Below are 19,567 nucleotides of genomic sequence, written 5' to 3'. Positions count from 1 at the left end.
AACTAGTGGCGTAATAAGCAGGGCGCTTTGGGGGGGGGGGCGATCCGCCCAGGGCGAGTCTTGCTCGGGGCAGTGGCACCCCGCCTCCTCTTTATCCCATTCCTACTCCTCCCCCGATCGCATGCCCCTTCCCTTCCCCCGTACCTTTTTAACTTTGGCGCAAGCAGTCGCCATCTTGCTGCCCGCATCGGCCTTCGGTGCTCTCTCTGATCTCACTTTGGAACCCGCGCCTGGGAGGTGATGTCAGAGAGAGCGCCAAAGTCAATGCGGGCAGCAAGTTGGCGGCTGCTTCCGCCGAAGTTAAAAAAACAAGGTACAGGAAAGGGTCGAACGTGCGCGGCAGGGGTGCCGCGTACCCTCACTACGCCATTGTGGACAACAACAGTTATTCAGTGCACACTTTCAGCCGTTCCCTGGACTTCCTTTGATCTCATGCTCCAGTGACCTGTCCCTGGCCAGATATTGATGTCAACGTCCTCACATGCACAGAAGGCCTCCAGATGTGATCCCGAGCTCAGGGAAGTTCATGTGGGGACAGGGCTGGGGGTGGAATGGGGCAGAGCTGGGAGCGGAACAACGTGTCCTCTTTTTTCTAAAGTGGCAATCTGGCAGTCCTAGCCTTGGGACCTCTCCTTATCTCTATAAGATAAGGAGAGGTCCCTCAGTGCAGTGATCTCCCTCAGTGCAGTGATCTCCTTCCATGGTTTTCGGTGTCATTTCTCTTCTGATGACTCCCAGATTTACCTCTCCACACCAGATATCTCCACAGAAACCCAGGCCCGAGTTTCAGCCTGCCTGTCCAAAATTGCCACTTGGATGTCTCACCACCATCTACAACTGAATATGGCTAAGACCGAGCTCCTTATCTTTCCACCTAAACCCTCCTCCCCCTCCCCCATTCTGTGAGCAACACTCTCCTCCTCCCTGTTTTGTTAGCCCGCAACCTCGGGGTCATTTTTGACTCCTCTCTCCCGCTCTTTCTCCACTCAGATCCAACAAACTTCTAAAGCCGAGGGGTTGCTATTCAGGAGATCTTAATTGGTCCAATAAAATGAAATCTTCGACTTTCTTGCACATTTCTGTGGAAGTAGCTTCCACAGGCTGTCCAGGGTGAGGGTCATCTTTAGTGGACTCTCTACTCCACTTCAACTGCTTGCTTCAAAATTTTACTTTGTAGGATGATGGGGGTAGACTCGCCGTAAACTGCAGTTCATGGAACTCCTTTGGCTTTTTCCCTTCTTTTGGTTAGAGGGGAGTGTCTGGTACCGTGGTTAGAGCTACAGCCTCAGCACTCCATGACTGTGGGATCAAATGCTACACTGCTCTTTGTGACCCTGGGCAAGTCACTCAATCCCCCTTTGCTCCACATACATTAGATAAGTGTGTGAGCCCACCAGGACAGACAGGGAAAAATGCTTGAGTACCTGAATGTAAACCACTTAGGTTATATGTGGTATATAAATACTTAAGTAAATACATTTTGTGAGAAATTTTATCACTGAACAGTGCTCCAAATCTAGCAGTTTCATACTTGAGTCACAGGAGGACTCTCCTGACATCCTGTCGCTTGGAATGTTAGACTCGCACTGAGATGCAACTGGGCACGAGTAACCTTGAGACATGTCACAACATGCATTATTTTGCTATGATGACTATTAAATAAAGAGAATTTGAAGACCTTGAACTGGACTGTTTCAGATTACCCAGAGATATTGGTTACAGCTTGGTGTTTGGTACGAAATTTATTCTTCCTACAGTACGAATGGGTCTTTCTGTCCAGTTCCTTCAAAGCCTCTGAATGTTTCATTTCCTTTCAGTTATTGCATGGACACTCTGGCATTATTCAGCCAAATAAACCTTTTCTAAAGCCAGGAAAATGGCCAAATAATTCTGCCTGCACTTTTGATATTTCTGTGTCACAGCTGAGAATATTTCTGTTTTAGCTCAGTGGGTTAATTTGGGAATAATCTTCTTTCCTCTTTGAAGGATCCCCATGCTCCTCTGAGTGAAACTTCCTTTCCTGTTTGGGGGTTTCAAGGTCTGTCCCTTTACCTGGAGATTGTTCCTTCAAAACCAGATAGCAGTCCAGAGTAGAGGTCTGCATGGGAACGGGGATCGCGGGAATCCCGCAGGTCTCGCGGGGGTTCTGCGGGAATCCCACCCTAATCCACGGGACGCCCACGGGGACCCCCCTCTGGCCCACAGTACTCCCACGGGGACCCCCCTCTAGCTAACGGGACTCCCACAGGGATGGAAGGCTTTTGAAGCAGGGTTCGTCCATATGATATAATGGACACGTCAGCCTTAGTATAAGAGGGGGTTTATAAGTTAATTACCTGAACAGAAAACAAAAAAAGGGTTCCACCAAAGAGATTCCACAAGGAAAACAGCAAAAGAATTGATGATCCTGTCAGAAGTAATTGCTGCTTTTTATAGGAACGGGTGGGGATGGAGGTAATTCCTTGCGGGGATGGGTGGGGACGGAGAGGAACCTGACGGACACGGGTGGGGATGGAGAGGATCTTGGTGGAGCTGGGTGAGGATGGAGAGGATCCTGGCGGGGACGGGTGGGAACGAAGAGGATCCTGACGGGGACGGGTGGGGATGGAGAGGATCCTGGCGGGGATGGGTGGGGATTTCTGTCCCCGTGCAACTCTCTAGTCCAGAGACAAGACACTAACGGGGCTGATTCTATAAAAGGCGCCTAACGCCTAAGTGGGTATTTCTGTTGGCGAAGTGTGACCTAGGCACCGTTATGCGTGATTCTCCCAAAACTTAGGTGCCTGAAATGTAGACAGTAGTATAGTAAGGGGGGGTGGGTGGGCGGGGGCGGACCACCTCTGGTGCTGGCACCTCTCCGCCCCCCATGCCACATTCATGCCCTCCCTTCCCCGCCCTCCCCCCTTCCTCTTTAAAATCTTTGCCAGCACGAGCAACTACTCTAACCTGGCCCGGCTCCCTTTGAAATCATTTCCAGGTCACGGGGCCAGGAAGTGACGTCAGAGGGAAAGCCAGCGCGAGCAGCAGGCAGAGAAACTGCTTGCGCTGCAGAAGATTTAGAGGTACATTGGTGGGAAGGGAGGGCGCGAGTGTGGGCTGGGGGCACAAAAGCAGCGGGGGCAGGGCGGAGAGGAGGGCAAAGGGGGTTTGGAAGAGATGAAGGCGCGGGGGGGGGCACCACCGCCCCGGGCGCCTCCCACCCTCGCTACACCACTCTCCTGCGTTTCAGGCATCTAAGTTTTTACATTGGCACCACTAGCCGTGATTCTGTAAACAGCGCCTAAGTGTGATTGACAGGTGGCCGGCGCCATTTTTCTAGGCGTTAGCCGATTCGGGCACCATGTATAGACTCAGCCCCTAAAGGGTCTCTGTCATAAAAGCATATGGAGACCGACAAAGATCTCAATATGTTTATCTTGGAAAAAAATCAGGAGAGGGAAGATATGATAAGGACATAAGAATCGCCTTACCGGGTCAGACCAATGGTCCATCAAGCCCAGTAGCCCGTTCTCACGGTGGCCAATCCAGTTCCCTAGTTCCTGGCCAAAACTCAAGGGGTAGCAACATTCCATTCAGAATCTCAAAGAATAGCAAAATTCCGAAATCCCAGAGAGTAACAAGATTCTAGAATCCCAAAAAGTAGCAACATTCCATGCTACCGATCCAGGGCAAACAGTGGCTTCCCCCATGTCGTTCTCAATAACAGACGATGGACTTTTCCTCCAGGAACTTGTCCAAACCAGCTATGTTATCTGCTCTTTAGACCCTTTTTTTTTTTTTTTTTTACTAAGCCATGGTTGAGCGCTAAATGCTCCAACGTTGCTCCAATGTTTTGGGAATTCTATGAACGTCGGAGCAGCATTGGAGCATTTAGCACCCTGGGCTGCGGTAGAAACCTCTAACGTGTCTTAGCAAAAGGGGGAGTTAGATAGTTTTATGGCATAAATGCACAAGAGGCAGGCCTCTGTCAATTGAAATGAAGCTCTGGAATGAAGGTAAAAGGAGATAGACGGAGTAATCCGAGAAAATATTTTTTGCAGAAAGGGTGGTAGATGTATTGATTGGCCTTCTAGCAGAGGTGGTTGAGATGAGGACTTTACTTGAATTCAAGAAAGTATGAAACAAGTACAGAGGATCTCGAAAAGAGAGGGAAGGATTGAGGGAATGGTACAGTTTTGGGGGTGAAGAACTTATGTGCACGACGGAAGAGCGGAACTTGGGTGTGATTGTATGTGATGATCTTAAGGTGGCCAAACAGGTTGAAAAGGTGATGGTGAAAGCTAGAAATTTGCTAGGTTGCAGAGGGAGAGGTATGGTCAGTAGGAAAAAGGAGGTATTGATGTCTCTGTATAAGGGGACCTGCAAAGGAAGTGGAAGTAGTGGGACCGTTGGGAAACAGTGATCATAATATGATCAAGTTCAAGGTTGAAGTAGGCATACCGAACAGAAAGAGAACCATAGCAACATCTTTCAACTTCAGGAAAGGAAACTATGAAGCAATGAGGGAAATGGTAAGGAAGAAACTTAGGAACACTTCCAAAAAATGGCAAACAGTAGAACATGCCTGGTCTTTTTTCAAAGACACAGTGAGCGAGGCACAAAATCTGCACATCCCCAGATTCAGAAGGGGTACAAAAGGGTCGAACAAAAGACCCAGTATGGATGACTAAAATAGTGAAGGAAGCGATAGGCAATAAGAAAAATTCATTCAGGGAATGGAAAAAGGACAAAACTGAAGGGAACCAGAAGGAGCACAGGAAGTATCAAAAAGAATGTCACCGTGTGGTTCGAAAAGCCAAAAGAGAGTATGAAGAGAGGCTAGCCAGGGAGGCACGAAATTTCAAACCGTTCTTCAGATATGTTAAAGGGAAACAGCCAGCTAGGGAGGAGGTAGGACCGCTGGACGAAGGAGACAGGAAGGGAGCGGTGAAGGAGGAGAAAGAAGTCGCAGAAAGACTCAACATGTTCTTCTCGTCTGTATTTACAAACGAAGACACAACCAACATACCGGAACCTGAACAAATCTTCAATGGAAATCAAGCAGAAAAATTAACATCCATGGAAGTGAGCCTTGATGATGTACACAGGCAGATAGAAAAACTTAAAACTGACAAATCCCCGGGTCCGGACGGAATCCATCCCAGGGTTCTGAAGGAATTAAAGGAGGAGATAGCGGAACTACTGCAGCAAATTTGCAACCTATCCTTGAAAACGGGCATGATCCCGGAGGATTGGAAGATAGCCAATGTCACGCCCATCTTTAAAAAGGGATCAAGAGGTGACCCGGGAAACTACAGACCAGTGAGTTTGACCTCGGTTCCGGGGAAACTGACAGAAGCACTGATTAAAGAACACATCGATGAACATCTGGAAAGAAACGAACTTTTGAAAACAACCCAACATGGTTTCTGCAGGGGGAGATCGTGCCTAACGAACTTATTGCACTTCTTCGAAGGAATTAACAAACGGATGGACAGAGGAGACCCCATAGACATCATATACCTTGATTTCCAAAAAGCCTTTGACAAGGTGCCTCACGAACGTCTACTCCGGAAACTGAAGAACCATGGAGTGGACGGAGACGTACATAGATGGATCAGAAACTGGTTGGCGGGTAGGAAACAGAGGGTAGGGGTGAAGGGCCACTACTCGGACTGGATGGGGGTCACGAGTGGTGTTCCGCAGGGCTCAGTGCTCGGGCCGCTGCTATTTAATATATTCATAAATGATCTAGAAACAGGCACGAAGTGTGAGATAATAAAATTTGCGGACGATACAAAACTATTTAGTGGAGCTGGGACTAAAGAGGAATGCGAAGAATTGCAAAGGGACTTGAACAAATTGGGGGAATGGGCGGTGAGATGGCAGATGAAGTTCAACGTTGAGAAATGTAAAGTATTGCATGTTGGAAACAGAAACCCGAGGTACAACTATACGATGGGAGGGATATTATTGAATGAGAGCAACCAAGAAAGGGACTTGGGGGTAATGGTGGACATGACAATGAAGCCGACGGCACAGTGCGCAACAGCCGCTAAGAAAGCAAATAGAATGCTAGGCATAATCAAGAAGGGTATTACAACAAGGACAAAAGAAGTTATCCTGCCATTGTATCGGGCGATGGTGCGCCCGCATCTGGAATACTGCGTCCAATATTGGTCTCCGTACCTTAGGAAGGATATGGCGTTACTCGAGAGGGTTCAGAGGAGAGCGACACGCTTGATAAAAGGGATGGAAAACCTTTCATACGCTGAGAGATTGGAGAAACTGGGTCTCTTTTCCCTGGAGAAGAGGAGACTTAGAGGGGATATGATAGAGACTTATAAGATCATGAAGGGCATAGAGAGAGTAGAGAAGGACAGATTCTTCAAACTTTCGAAAAATAAAAGAACAAGAGGACACTTGGAAAAGTTGAAAGGGGACAGATTTAAAACGAATGCTAGGAAGTTCTTCTTTACCCAACGAGTGGTGGACACCTGGAATGCGCTTCCAGAGGGAGTAATAGGGCAGAGTACAGTACAGGGGTTTAAGAAAGGATTGGACAATTTCCTGCTGGAAAAGGGGATAGAGGGGTATAAATAGATGATTACTGCACAGGTCCTGGACCTGTTGGGCCGCCGCGTGAGCGGACTGCTGGGCATGATGGACCTCAGGTCTGACCCAGCAGAGGCATTGCTTATGTTCTTATGACTCCGGTGAGACTTCATTTAGAATATTGTGTACAATTCTGGAGGCCGCACCTTCAAAAAGATATAAAAAGGATGGAGTCGGTCCAGAGGAAGGCTACTAAAATGGTGTGTGGTCTTCGTGATAAGGAGTATTGGGACAGTTTTAAAGATCTCAATCTGTATACTTTGGAGGAAAAGCGGTAGAGGGGAGATACGATAGAGACGTTTAAATACTTACGTGGCATAAATGTGCATGAGTCGAATCTCTTTCATTTGAAAGGAAGCTCTGGAATGAGAGAGCATAGGATGAAGTTAAGAGGTGATAGGATCAAGAGTAGTCCAAGGAAATACTATTTTACAGAAAGGCTGGTTGATGTGTGTAACAGTTTCCCGGAATAGGTGGTGGAGACAAAGACTGTGTCTGAATTCAAGAAAGCATGGGATAGGCACCTGGGATCTCTTAGAGAGAGGAAGAGATAATGGTTACTACGGTTGGGCAGCCTGGATGGGCCATTTGGCCTTTATCTGCCATCATGCTTCTATGTTAGCAGTTGGTGTAGAGACTAACTTGGATATGGTATTGGTCATGAGACATGTTCAAAAATTATACTGGGATACAGTCTATTTAGAAAGGACAGGATATGAAGAAAGGGAGGAGGATTGTCACTATATATTAAAGATTATACTATAGGAAAGAATAGGGTTATCAAATGTCCAAATTTACCTGGACATGTCTTCTTTTTAGAGAGCTATCCAGGCATCTGGTTGGCTTTCCAAAACCCGTCAATTTGTCCGGATTCTGAAAAGCGTTGATATCGGGGCTGTGTCTGGAGGGCATCCGTGCATGCGCTGATGTGTGTGAAGTTACCGCATCACATCCGCGCACGAGCAGATGCGGCTTCAGAGACGAGGTTTGTGTGGGGCTGGAGTTAGAGGGGGAGGGCGGACTGAGGCAGGGCTGTTGGCGGAATGGGGAGGGGCCAGGGGTGGAACAGGGTGGGGCCGGGCCGGAATGGGGCGGAGCCACGCTTCCTCTCTCTTTTTTTTTTTCTTTAAGCATAATCTGGTAACTAGTAAAGGAACCGAATTTCAAGGTTTATAAGGTATGGAGATGACTGTGAAATAATCTGGACATGAAATGGAAGATCTGTTTACTTTAGCGTGTACAGACCTTCAGAGGCAGAAGAAATGGACAGAGATGTAATTGAAGATGCTCATAACAGAGCCATAAAAGCTGAAGCACTATTACACTTCTCCCTCCGAATCTGCGGGTTTAGTACTCGCAAATTAAGTCATTCGCAATTTTTTTTGCCCCGTTCCTCCCCCTAGTTTTTAAAGGCTGAATCACTGCGTCCCGGACCTACCCAGACCTTACCTGGTGGTCTAATGGCAGGGGAGTGATCATAAGAACATAAGAAGTTGCCTCCGCTGGGTCAGACCAGGGTCCATCGCGCCCAGCAGTCCACTCCCGCGGTGGACCATCAGGTCCATGACCTGTAAGTGATCCTTTGTCTAAAACCTTTCAATCCCCATTATTCTTCTATCTACACCCTTTCATAATCCTATCTCTACCTCTATCTATATCCCACAATCCCCGTATCCTTCAGGAATTTGTCCAATCCCTCTTTGAATCCCCTTAATGTACTCTGTCCTATCACATCCGCCGGAAGCGCATTCCTACGCTCCTGCCTGTGCAGAGCTGTCATAAAAAATGGCTGCCGTGAGTTCCCGTGGTTTCACGAGACTACAACAGGAACTCACGACAGCCATTTTTATTGAGAGATCTGCCCGGGGCAGGAGCGTAGGAAGATCGCTCCCCTGCCCTGCGTCACCGCTAGACCACCAGGTGAGGTCTGGGGAGGTCCGGGATGCAGTGATTCAGCCTTTAAAAACTAGAGGGGGAGGTCCGGGATGCAGGAAAGAGGCAGGCGTGGGTCAGAGTCGGCCCTAAAAGTTATCTGCGATTTTCCATGTTCGCGGGCCGGCTCGGGCCCTAACCCTCGCGGATTTGGAGGGAGAAGTGTATATTTTTTCAATATGCCGAGAGTCAGTGTCATCTATGCGGTTTGTTAAAGACGGTTCTTTCTTCGGTTCATAGACAACCCCGCTAAAGACAAAGGCGCGCGCCGAAGAAAATTACCGTTTTTAGGGGCTCTGACGGGGGTTTTTGTTGGGGAGCCCCCCCAGTTTACTTAATAGAGATCGCGCCAGCGTTGTGGGGGGGCTTGGGGGGTTGTAACCCTCCACATTTTACTGTAAACTTAACTTTTTCCCTAAAAACAGGGAAAAAGTGAAGTTTTCAGTAAAATGTGGGGGTTACAACCCCCCACACCCCCCACAACGCCCCCACAACGCGGCGCGATCTCTATTAAGTAAAGTGGGGGGGGTTCCCCCCCTGCTCCCCCCGTTGGAGCCGTAAAAACAGTAATTTTCTGCGGCGCGTGCCTCCACGCTGCGCTCAATTGTCTGGGCGCGCCTTTGTCCCGGCGCGCTTTTGACCTGACACCCTTTCTTCTCTACCTCGTTCCTTGAGTTTCATCTCAGGCTGCACTTGATCAAAGCCCTGCAGCTTTGATTTTCCACGCGCCCTTTGACTCTTGAAACAGATTTGAATCAAAGCCTATTCATCTGAGGATAGTTGATTTCAGGCACACATTAAAATTTGGCTTTATAGGATTTAGTAGTTTCTGGAAGCTGTCTACAGTTCATAAGACTCGCTTTGGTGTCAGTCTGCCGTGAGGCTCTCCATTTTTTACATGAACTCTCAAGTTGATTCATTCCATTCTTGACGATATTGTGATTGGCATTCAATTAATGTAGTATCCACAGACGACAAGTTACGATTACTTATGACTTTCATTGCCGTGGTTTGTCTCAAGGACTCTTGGTGGTGGTATACTTATTTATGTGTTCATGTGCTCTCATCTTTGGCTGTTGTTGCTCTTTGCTAAGACTTCCCAGGAGCGTAGCCTTCCAGGTTTCAAAATAGGACTGGCTGATGCCTTACAAAAAAAAATTGAGACCAGGCAGTTCTTATCCTCATAAATTAGTGAACTCCCCATCTCCTTCACAATTCAGTAGACACAAAACAACAGGCCTCTGTTGATTCATTTGGCTGCTCTCAAATATAAGGGTAAATCAAAAAGTAAAGGCACAATACATTTAGTGGCTTTAATAGAAGTGACTGTGAGCACTGGGTCGCCGTACATGGAGAAGGACATGGTACTACTCGAAAGGGTCCAGAGAAGAGCGACTAAGATGGTTAAGGGGCTGGAGGAGTTGCCATATAGTGAAAGATTAGAGAAACTGGGCCTCTTCTCCCTCGAACAGAGGATATTGAGAGGGGACATGATCGAAACATTCAAGGTACTGAAAGGAATAGACTTAGTAGATAAGGACAGGTTGTTCACCCTCTCCAAGGTAGGGAGAACGAGAGGGCATTCTCTAAAATTGAAAGGGGATAGATTCCGTACAAACGTAAGGAAGGTCTTCTTCACCCAGAGAGTGGTTGAAAGCTGGAACGCTCTTCCGGAGGCTGTTATAGGGGAAAACACCCTCCAGGGATTCAAGACAAAGTTAGACAAGTTCCTGCTGAACAAGAACGTACGCAGGTAGGGCTGGTCTCAGTTAGGGCACTGGTCTTTGATCTAAGGGCCGCCGCGGGAGCGGACTGCTGGGCACGATGGACCACCGGTCTGACCCAGCAGCGGCAATTCTTATGTTCTTATATCACTTTTCCGCTTAGTCCCCATGCAAGATGTATCGTTCAACTAGCTTTTGCATTCCTGCAGAGAAGGAGCTTTTCGCCAGGTGAGCACCACTTCCTTTACTTTGTCATGCTTTGTTTTTTTGCTCTCCGGGTCGCAGTGATGCGCCCACGACTTGTCGCCGGTGACAATTCTCTCCAGAACACTCGAATCTTCTTCATACCGTCTCAGGAACTGGGTCGCAACCTCCACGCGCTGTTGCTTGGGCAGATCAGTAAGCTGTGTGGTCTTGCGCAGACTTTCCTGTATCCCAAATCATCGCGCATGATGGCAAATGCAGATCCTTAGCCGATATCCAAATTTGCAGCCAATTGAGTCGCCGTTATCGGTCAGTCTTCTCTAATCATGGCATCTGCCCTGTCAGTGTGCGTGATGTCAATGGGCAACCAGAACGACCTTCATTGGTTCCACCTGTTCTTCCTGCTTTAAACCTTTTTACTCACTCATAAACCTTTCATTGATTCATGGTGTTATATCCTTACTGCGTCAATATCTGATGGTGGATTTCCATTTCTACCTCTGCCTTTAGAAGGCACACTCTCTGGTGTACACGTCCCCCCTCCGTATTCGCGAATTCCATATCTACGGATTCGCTGATTCGCGGTTTTAAACGTAAAAAGTTATTTTCATTTTTCAGGCTATTTTAAGCCCTGTAAGCCCCCCCCTTAAGCCTTACCTGGTGGTCTAGCGGGTTTTTGGGGCAGGAGTGATCTTCCCACGCTCCTGCCCCGTGCAGATCGTTCACAGGAAATGGCTCAAGAGACTACGGGAGCTCAAGGCAGCCATTTCCTGTGAGCGATCTGCATAAGGCAGGAGCGTGGGAAGATCGCTTCTGCCCCAAAGACCCGCTAGACCACCAGGTAAGGCTTAAGGGGGGGCTCACAGGGCTAAAAATATCCGGGGGGAAGCGGTGGATAAGGGCAGAACCGGCCCAAACGTTATTTGCGGTTTTTCCATATTCGCGGGCCGGCTCTGCCCCTAAACCTCGCAAATACGGAGGGGGAAGTGTAGTTTGATCCTATTTTTCTCAAGAGAGATGCATCAAAGACGGAACAGGTTAATTATTTGCCCCTCTGCCATGAATTATTTCTCTGACTGCAGAGCTCTCAGTTTAGATCCGAGATGGAACGAACACCATTCTAAAGGGAGAGATTATTTCTCGATTGTAATTTGTCTGTCAACTGCTGGAAATCCTGTTGACAGTTTTTAGTTAGCTTTTCCTCATTCATAAGAAAATGCTATGTCATGACGGTTATATTGCGTGTCACAAGGGCTTTGTTTATTCTTTTTGAACTGAGTGATTGATGCATTATTTCTGGTTTTGAACACAGGGGCAATGAGCCAGCCGGCTTGGTTCTTAGAAGCGAACACACCTAAATTTTAATGTAGAAAAAGTTCCAAAACACAGTTTTCAATGCTTTAGTGTTTTTAATTTGCAGAAGGTGCAAGAGAAAACAATTAAAAGATCTGCTATGACTTTTGAAAAAGTTAATAGAAATGCATTTACTAATAAATTTAGGTAGTCTTGGGGATGGTGCGGCACAGTGGTTAAAGCTACAGCCTCAGCGCCCTGAGGTTGTGGGTTCAAACCCACCCTGCTCCTTGTGACCCTGGGCAAGTCACTTAATCCCCCCATTGCCCCAGGTACATTAGGTAGATTGTGAGCCCACCAGGACAGAGAGGGAAAAATGCTTGAGTATCTGAATAAATTCATGTAAACTGTTCTGAGCTCCCTTGAGAAAATGGTATAGAAAATTGAATAAATAAATAGTGTGACAAGCTTCAGCCTCTGATAAGCAGAGCTGGCATTGTGACATCATAATGCCTCATTCCACCAATGCCTAAGAGCCAACCTCCTCAGTGATGTCACAATGGCTTCATTGTCCTGTACTTGGCTCACTTTTACTACATTTTGATTTCTAGAGTGGCGCAGTGGTTAAAGCTACAGCCTCAGCACCCTGGGGTTGTGGGTTCAAACCCATGCTGCTCCTTGTGACCCTGGGCAAGTCACTTAATCCCCCCATTGCCCCAGGTGTATTAGATAGATTGTGAGCCCACAAGGACAGACAGGGAAAAATGCTTGACTACCTGAATAAATTCATGTAAACCAGGGGTGCCCACACTTTTTGGGCTTGCGAGCTACTTTTAAAATGACCAAGTCAAAATGATCTATCAACAATAAAATAAAAAAAAAACACAAAGCACACTGTACACTAAGAAAATGTTAATTATCATTCCTATTCCGGGGATTTTCAAAGAGGTCAAAGCAGATGACTCTATGCACTATCACCTCAGTAACAACTATACAAAAATAGACAAACACCCCCCCTCTCCCTTTTTACTAAACCACGATAGCAGTTTTTAGCGCAGAGAGCTGCGCTGAATGCCTAGCGCTGCTCTCGACGCTCGTAGGTTCCCTACGCTAAAAACCGCTATTGCGGTTTAGTAAAAGGGGACCATAGTGCAAAGTATAGACAGTAGATATAAATTCAGACACATTTTGATCACTAAATTGAAAATAAAATTATTTTTCCTACCTTTGTTGTCTGGTGATTTCATGAGTCTCTGGTTGCACTTTCTTCTTCTAACTATGCATCCAATCTTTCTTCCCTTCTTTCAGCCTGTATGCTTCCTCTCCTCCAGACCTCATTCCCTCCCCCAACTTTTTCTTCCTCTCTCCCTGCCTCCCTTTCTTTTTTTCTCTCTTTATGCCCCCTTTTTTTCTGTTTCCCTTCTTTCCTTCTGTCTCCCTGCCTGCCCCCTTTCTTTCTTTCTCCCTGCCCTCCCCCAAGCTGCCGCCGCCATCGGATAACAGGCCCCAAAGCCGCCACCGCCCCAAGCTCTCCCTGTTTCCCTGCATCGGGCCGACCAGCATTCCTCTCCCCGACGTCAATTCTGCTGTCGGAGAGGAAGTTCCGGACCAGCCAGGCAACGATTGGCTGGCCTGAACTTCCTCTCCGACGGCAGAATTGACGTCAGGGAGAGGAAGGCTGGTCAGCCTGGTAGATCGCCAAGGCAAAGCGATCGACTCACTTTGCCTTGGCGATCTACCGGTCGATCGCGATCGACCTATTGGGCACCCCTGATGTAAACCATCCGGAGCTCCCCTGGTAGAATGGTATAGAAAATTGAATAAATAAATAAACTATAATTGCCTCAGGGACAAGTTGCTACTCATGTTTGACTTACAGCAGGGTTCCTCCCAGTCCATGGGGCACACCCAACTGCTCAGGCGTTCAGGATATACAAGCAAATATGCATAAGATAAACTTTCATGCAGTGCCCCCATGGTATGTAAATCTATCTCATGCATATTCATTGTGGATATCCTGAAAATCAGGCTGGCTTCATGTATCCCAAGACTGGGCTGGGAACCCCTGACCTAAAGTAAGAACATAAGAATATCCTTACTGGGTCAGACCAATGGTCCATCTAGCCCAGTATCCCGTCTTCATGGAGGCCAATCCAAGTCACAAGTACCTGGCAAAAACCCAAATAGAAGCAGCATTCCATGCCACCGATCCAGGGCAAGCAGTAGCTTCCCCCATGTCTGTCTCAACAACAGATTATGGACTTTTCCTCCAGGAACTTGTCCAAACCTTTTTTAAAACTAGCTACATTAACTGCTCTTACCAAATCCCCTGGCAACGCGTTCCAGAGCTTAACTATTCTTTGAGTGAACAAATATTTCTTCCTATTGGCTTTAAAAGTATTTCCCTGTAACTTCATCGAGTGTCCCCTAGTCTTTGTAATTTTTGACAGAGCGAAAAATCGATCCACTTAGAGCTAAAAATCGATCCACTTGTACCCGTTCTACTCCACTCTTTTCCAAGCTGAAGAGCCCTAACTGTTTTAGTCTTTCCTCATACGAGAGGAGTTCCATCCCCTTTATCATCTTGGTCGCTCTTCTTTGAACCTTTTCTAGTGCCGCAATATCATTTTTGAGATAAGGAGACCAGAATTGAACGCAGTACTCCAGATGAGGTCACATCATGGAGTGAAACAGGGGCATTATAACATTCTTAGTCTTGTTAACCACCCCTTTTTAAATAATTCCTAGCATCTTGTTTGCTTTCTTGGTCACCGCTGCACATGGGGTGGAAGGTTTCAGCGTACTGTCCACGATGACACCCAGATCTTTTTCATGAGCGCTGACCCCCAAGGTGGACCTTCCAATTTCCTAAGGTCTTCCTACAAGTTTTTTATAGTCTGCATACATAGTAGTGAGACAGTTTCTATCCACATCATGAAAGATCGAATATCTGCTTTGGAAACTAAGGGCTAGATTCACTAAGGCCACAGATCGGATCGGATCTGTAGCCAGGGGGATGATTCACGAAACGCCCCCCCAACTGCACGGATCGCTCTTGTCACAACCCTAGCCCTGAAGCCCGGCTTGTGCTAGGGAAGGCTGCGCCTATCCCTAAACTTACCTTAAAAAGGGCTAACCAGAGTGACAGGCTGAGCTCAGACAAGCAGTTAAAACCTGAGTTCCCATTAAACCATCAGTTTACAGGACCCTGGGGAGGGGAAGATGAGAGTGGGAATAGCCCGCTGCAGCAGGAGGTGCCTTTGAAAAAAGAACAGCCTAAGAGGCAGGCTCACAACACAGCCAAGGCACAACTGCTGGATCCAATTAGGGCTAATCAGAAAGCCCAGCAGAAGCTACAGATTGTTCCTCCCCCCTTGCAGGTTAGGGCGTGTCCAGCTCAGGGCTTTAGAGGCTCAGCTCAGGAGAAACAAGTCAGTCTACCCTGGGTCAGCCCAGGAAGGAGGCTCAAGGGACTGGGGCTCCTGATCTCCCCCAGAATCTGGATGTGGAGATGGCAGATGTTACCTCTGTTCCTGAGACCAGCCAGCCAGGATACCATTGAATTCATGGATACTTCCCTGGAACCTGAAGATAGCTCTATGGATCAAAGCTAAGTTTGATTTCTTTGGGGTTTTTGGTGGCTGTTAAATTTGGTTTTCTTTTAAGGCTGTCTAGGAGCGCAAGGCAAGGGCAGGCAGTGTGAGCAGTGCTAGGTTCACAGCTGCAGGTGTGCCTTATTACCTATGACAGTGAGGAAAGAGGTTTTTTTTTCCTTGTTTGAACATTTGGACTTTTGGTTTTGTCTCTCTGTTTGAATGGGACTTTGTGGCTGCCCGGAAGAAAGGGGTAGTAGAGGGGAAGAATCCACACAAGATCCTCGGGGCGGGATTGTGGGGCCAGTTTTTTGGCAAGCTATAAATTAGTGGATTCAGCTACTCCCCTCCCCCACCACTTATCTGTTAAGTTGGCTGGGAAAGGCCGGCTAAAACCCAGGCCTAGGCAGTACAAGCTAACTGTGTTTAAAAACCCATTGTGAAGCTCTAGTATAAAGACTATATAATTTTGGTGGCTTTAGCTTGCCCTTTTGTGGACTGTGAATCTAACAGGGCAAGGCTACCATTGAGTCATTGTTAAGCTTACCTGCAAGAAAGGTGTGGGCTGGAATTTTTGTAAGCCCAGATTTTTGTTTATATTTGAGTGCAGAGCCTGCACTATAGCTGTTCGCCATCACAGCAATAAAGTTGTACTAAAATACTTTTGCAAACCTTTATTGGACCTGACATTTATTTTGTTTTATATTGATAAGAACCAGCAGGATCTTCAATTTCCTTTGAAGACACGTCTAAGTCGGTCGTTACCGAACCCCGGTCGGTGGCCGTCTGGAAAACCCGGCACCGGCAGGTTCACACTCTCCAGTCATCCCGACGCATGCTCAGACTATTTTCGCTGCCTGTAGATGGCCTGCGCATGTGCTGGCCCTCCTTCCTCGGCAGAGCTCGAAACTTTTTTTTTTAAAAAAACAACTTTTTAATACTTTGCGAGCCCGTGGTTTTAACATGCTTTAAACCCGTGGGTTAAAACCATGGGCTCGCACTGTGGGGAAGGGCAGGAGAGTTGGGGCAAGAGCGGGACAGCAAGAGGAGGAAATTCAGGGCGAGAGCAAGACAGCGAGTCGAGGCGGCAAGAGAGATTTGGGGCAGACAGCAGGGCGGCAAGAGGAGATTCGGGGCAGACAGCAGGGTGGCGAGTCAGGGCAGAGAGCAGGGTGACGAGAGGAGAGTTGGGGCAGGAGAGCAGGAAAATCCAAGCAGAGAGCAGGAGATGCAGTCGGAAAGCATGTGAGCGAGCCCAGTCGGTGTTCCAGATTTGTTTAGTGAATCGCTGCCTGCCTACATTTGCATGCCGTTCCCCTCATCTGCATGCGCGGATTGGAAGTTGCTCGGCATCAAGGTTAGTGAATCGGGTCAGTGAACAATCGGCCCGCAAAGTGGTCGGTACACAATCGATGTCCTTAGTGAATCTAGCCCTAAGACCAGTAGTAAGACAATTATTAAGGCACATGAATTAGAGACATGTCCATATATAGCCTATAAACAAAAATATGCATGGGACTTAATTGCAGCTACAATTCGAATGGTAAGGCACTTTCAACGATGTGTGCACAACTCTTACAGAAGTAGATTTAGGTTTGCGATTGTCTGTATGGACGATAATTAAGTAAAACGGCGGGTTTTTACCACTTTCCTGAAGTTTAATAAACCTGCCAGTGACCTAATAGTTGGTGGGAAGTGTGAATAGGTGTTTTTCTAGAAGGGTTTGTGCTGGTTGGGTAGATAGTCTTCTCTTGCCTTGCAATCGTAGAGGTCGGTTAAAGATGTAGGATGGGACCATTTTATCAAATAATCTGAAAGCTAGTGTCAACGCTTTAGAGATAACAGTGTTTCCAGATGGTCAGCCAGTGTACGGCGGCCAGAGCTGGAGTGACAGGGGTCGCGAATGGTTAGGTTCTTCAGTAGTCGAACTGCTGCATTTTGCATACGTTGCAATCATTTTAATAATAATAATAACTTTATTTTTCTATACAGCCATGGTTCACATCTAAAGAAGGCTGGACATTCAGCGAATTACAAATGTATGAGGGGAACGTTACAGAAGAAAAGGGTAGTAAGGAGAGGTGAAGGGGGGGGAAGTGAGAGGGGTAGGAATTGCTTGAGGATTGCTTAGGGTTTGTAGGGGGAAAAAGTGTAGACAGCATGAATTGGTCTGTTTAGATGATGAATTTGTCAAACAGAGTGATTTTGATAGATTTTCAGAATGCGTTGTAAGTATGTCTGGTTTTATTTATGTAGTTTCCAAGCCAGGATTGTTGTCTATTAGCTTGGAACATGAAGGTTCTGTCAAGGAAGGATTTGTATTTGCAGCCAGTAATTTTAGGATAGGCGAAGATGTTTTTGTTTATCCCAGGACAAGCAGGCAGCATATTCTTAACGCATGGGTGACGTCACCGACGGAGCCCCGGTACGGACCTTTTTAACTAGAAAGTTCTAGTTGGCCGCACCGCGCATGCGCGAGTGCCTTCCCGCCCGACGGAGGAGTGCGTGGTCCCCAGTTTCTTCGTTTCCGCGGAGCAAAGAAGACGCATGTGTTTTCAACGGCCGTTGAAAAACTAATTTTTGCCTTCCCGCTCGCGTATTTTCTCACTTTTTTCCTATTTTTCTTTTCGGATTCCCTTTATCTTTGTTTAAAAAAAAACAAAAAAAAAAACTCGTCGAGTTTTCCTTATTTTTTCAGGCCGGCCCTGGCGGGGCCTGTTGCCACCATACAGGCCTCCGGATTCAATTTTGCGGAGGCCGTGTTTCCCTTCATGCCCCCTCAACCGGGTTTTAAGAAGTGCCAGCGGTGTGCACGCCCGATCTCCCTCACCGACCCACACAATTGGTGCCTCCAGTGCTTGGGTCCAGAGCATCGGGCTGACACCTGCACCCGCTGTGCTACGCTTAAAAAGCGTACTTTGAAAAATCGGCAGATCCAGCAAAATATTTTGTTTGGTACCGGATCTGCCATGGAACCGGCTGCGACGTCGACGGCACCACAAAAGTCGGCACCGACGACATCGACACCACCGGACCCTTCCTCGGGGTCGTTGGGCCCAGGTAAGCCGGCTAAGAAGCCTCCCACTTCCCTTGAGCGCCCTCCTGCCACGGTTGCGACACCGGCCCTCCCGGCACCGCACCGGCCCCGCAAACGCTCCGCTCCGATCTCGGTGAGTGCCTCATCATCGGCCTCCTCATTGCCGGAGCGTAGAGCGGCACCTATGGTACCGAAGAAGAAAAAAGCGGTACCGGTGCCTCCCCTGGACGACCGCATCGTGGCCATACTCCAAACACAGTTACAGGAGCAGCTGCAACAACAGCTCCAACAACTTTTGCCGGCGTTGCTGGCACTGCACCTTCCGTTACAGGACCGGTCCGAGCCTCACACTGTCCCATCGGTGTCGACCCCCTCGGTACCGATTAATACTTCCATGCCGGTGCTCTTGGCAGAAACACCTACCGTACATACCCGTGATGCTGCCGACCCTGTCCGGTCCCAGGAACGACATCGGTCTTCCTCACCCGGTACCGCCTCGGTGCGCTCGGGCAAATCTCTTTCAAAGACCCGCCATGCCGAGCCCTCCACACTGATGTCCAAACGTACACATCCCGACGTTAGGGACCCAGATTTGTGGGAAGACTCCCCTCACGGTACCGAGGAGGACGCTTCATCAACCGATGAAGAACCCTCCATGACCGACACCGTCTCCAAACCAGAGCAATCCTCTTTCTCCAAATTCCTTAGGGAGATGTCACAGCTCTTTCCATTCCCTTAGAGTCCGACTCTAAAAAGTCTCAGGCTTTCCTCGATGCCCTAGACTTTGAGCAACCTCCCAAAGAATTTCTGAAGTTGCCCGTCCACGACATCTTACGGGAAACTTTCTATAAAAACTGGGAAGCTCCCCTCACGGTTCCTGGAGCCCCTCGTAAATTGGATAGCTTGTACCGGGTTATTCCAATCCCTGGGTTTGACAAACCTCAATTGCCCCACGAGTCCCTCCTGGTGGAATCTACTTTGAAAAAATCTCAGGGTTCCAGTGTATATGCCTCCACCCCTCCTGGCAGAGAGGGAAAAACCATGGATAAATTTGGTAAGCGCCTTTTCCAAAATGCCATGTTAGCCAACAGAGCCAACAACTACACCTTCCACTTCTCCTTCTACATGAAGCATCTGGTGCAACAGCTCTCCTCCTTACAGAAATATCTTCCTGAACGTAAGGTCCCTCT

General features: G+C 47.8%; 1 protein-coding gene across 2 annotated transcripts in view; it reads left to right on the top strand.

Annotated features, from left to right (window-relative positions):
• The window catches only part of MCHR2 (melanin concentrating hormone receptor 2), a 236,727-nt gene that overhangs the window by 22,344 nt on the left and 194,816 nt on the right, over nucleotides 1-19,567 (top strand). The window lies entirely within an intron of this gene.

This window comes from Geotrypetes seraphini, chromosome 3, assembly GCF_902459505.1.
Source record: "Geotrypetes seraphini chromosome 3, aGeoSer1.1, whole genome shotgun sequence".
NCBI lineage: Eukaryota > Metazoa > Chordata > Amphibia > Gymnophiona > Dermophiidae > Geotrypetes > Geotrypetes seraphini.
The sequence above is the reverse complement of the archived record's forward strand: the minus strand, read 5'-3'. Positions and strand labels throughout refer to the sequence as shown.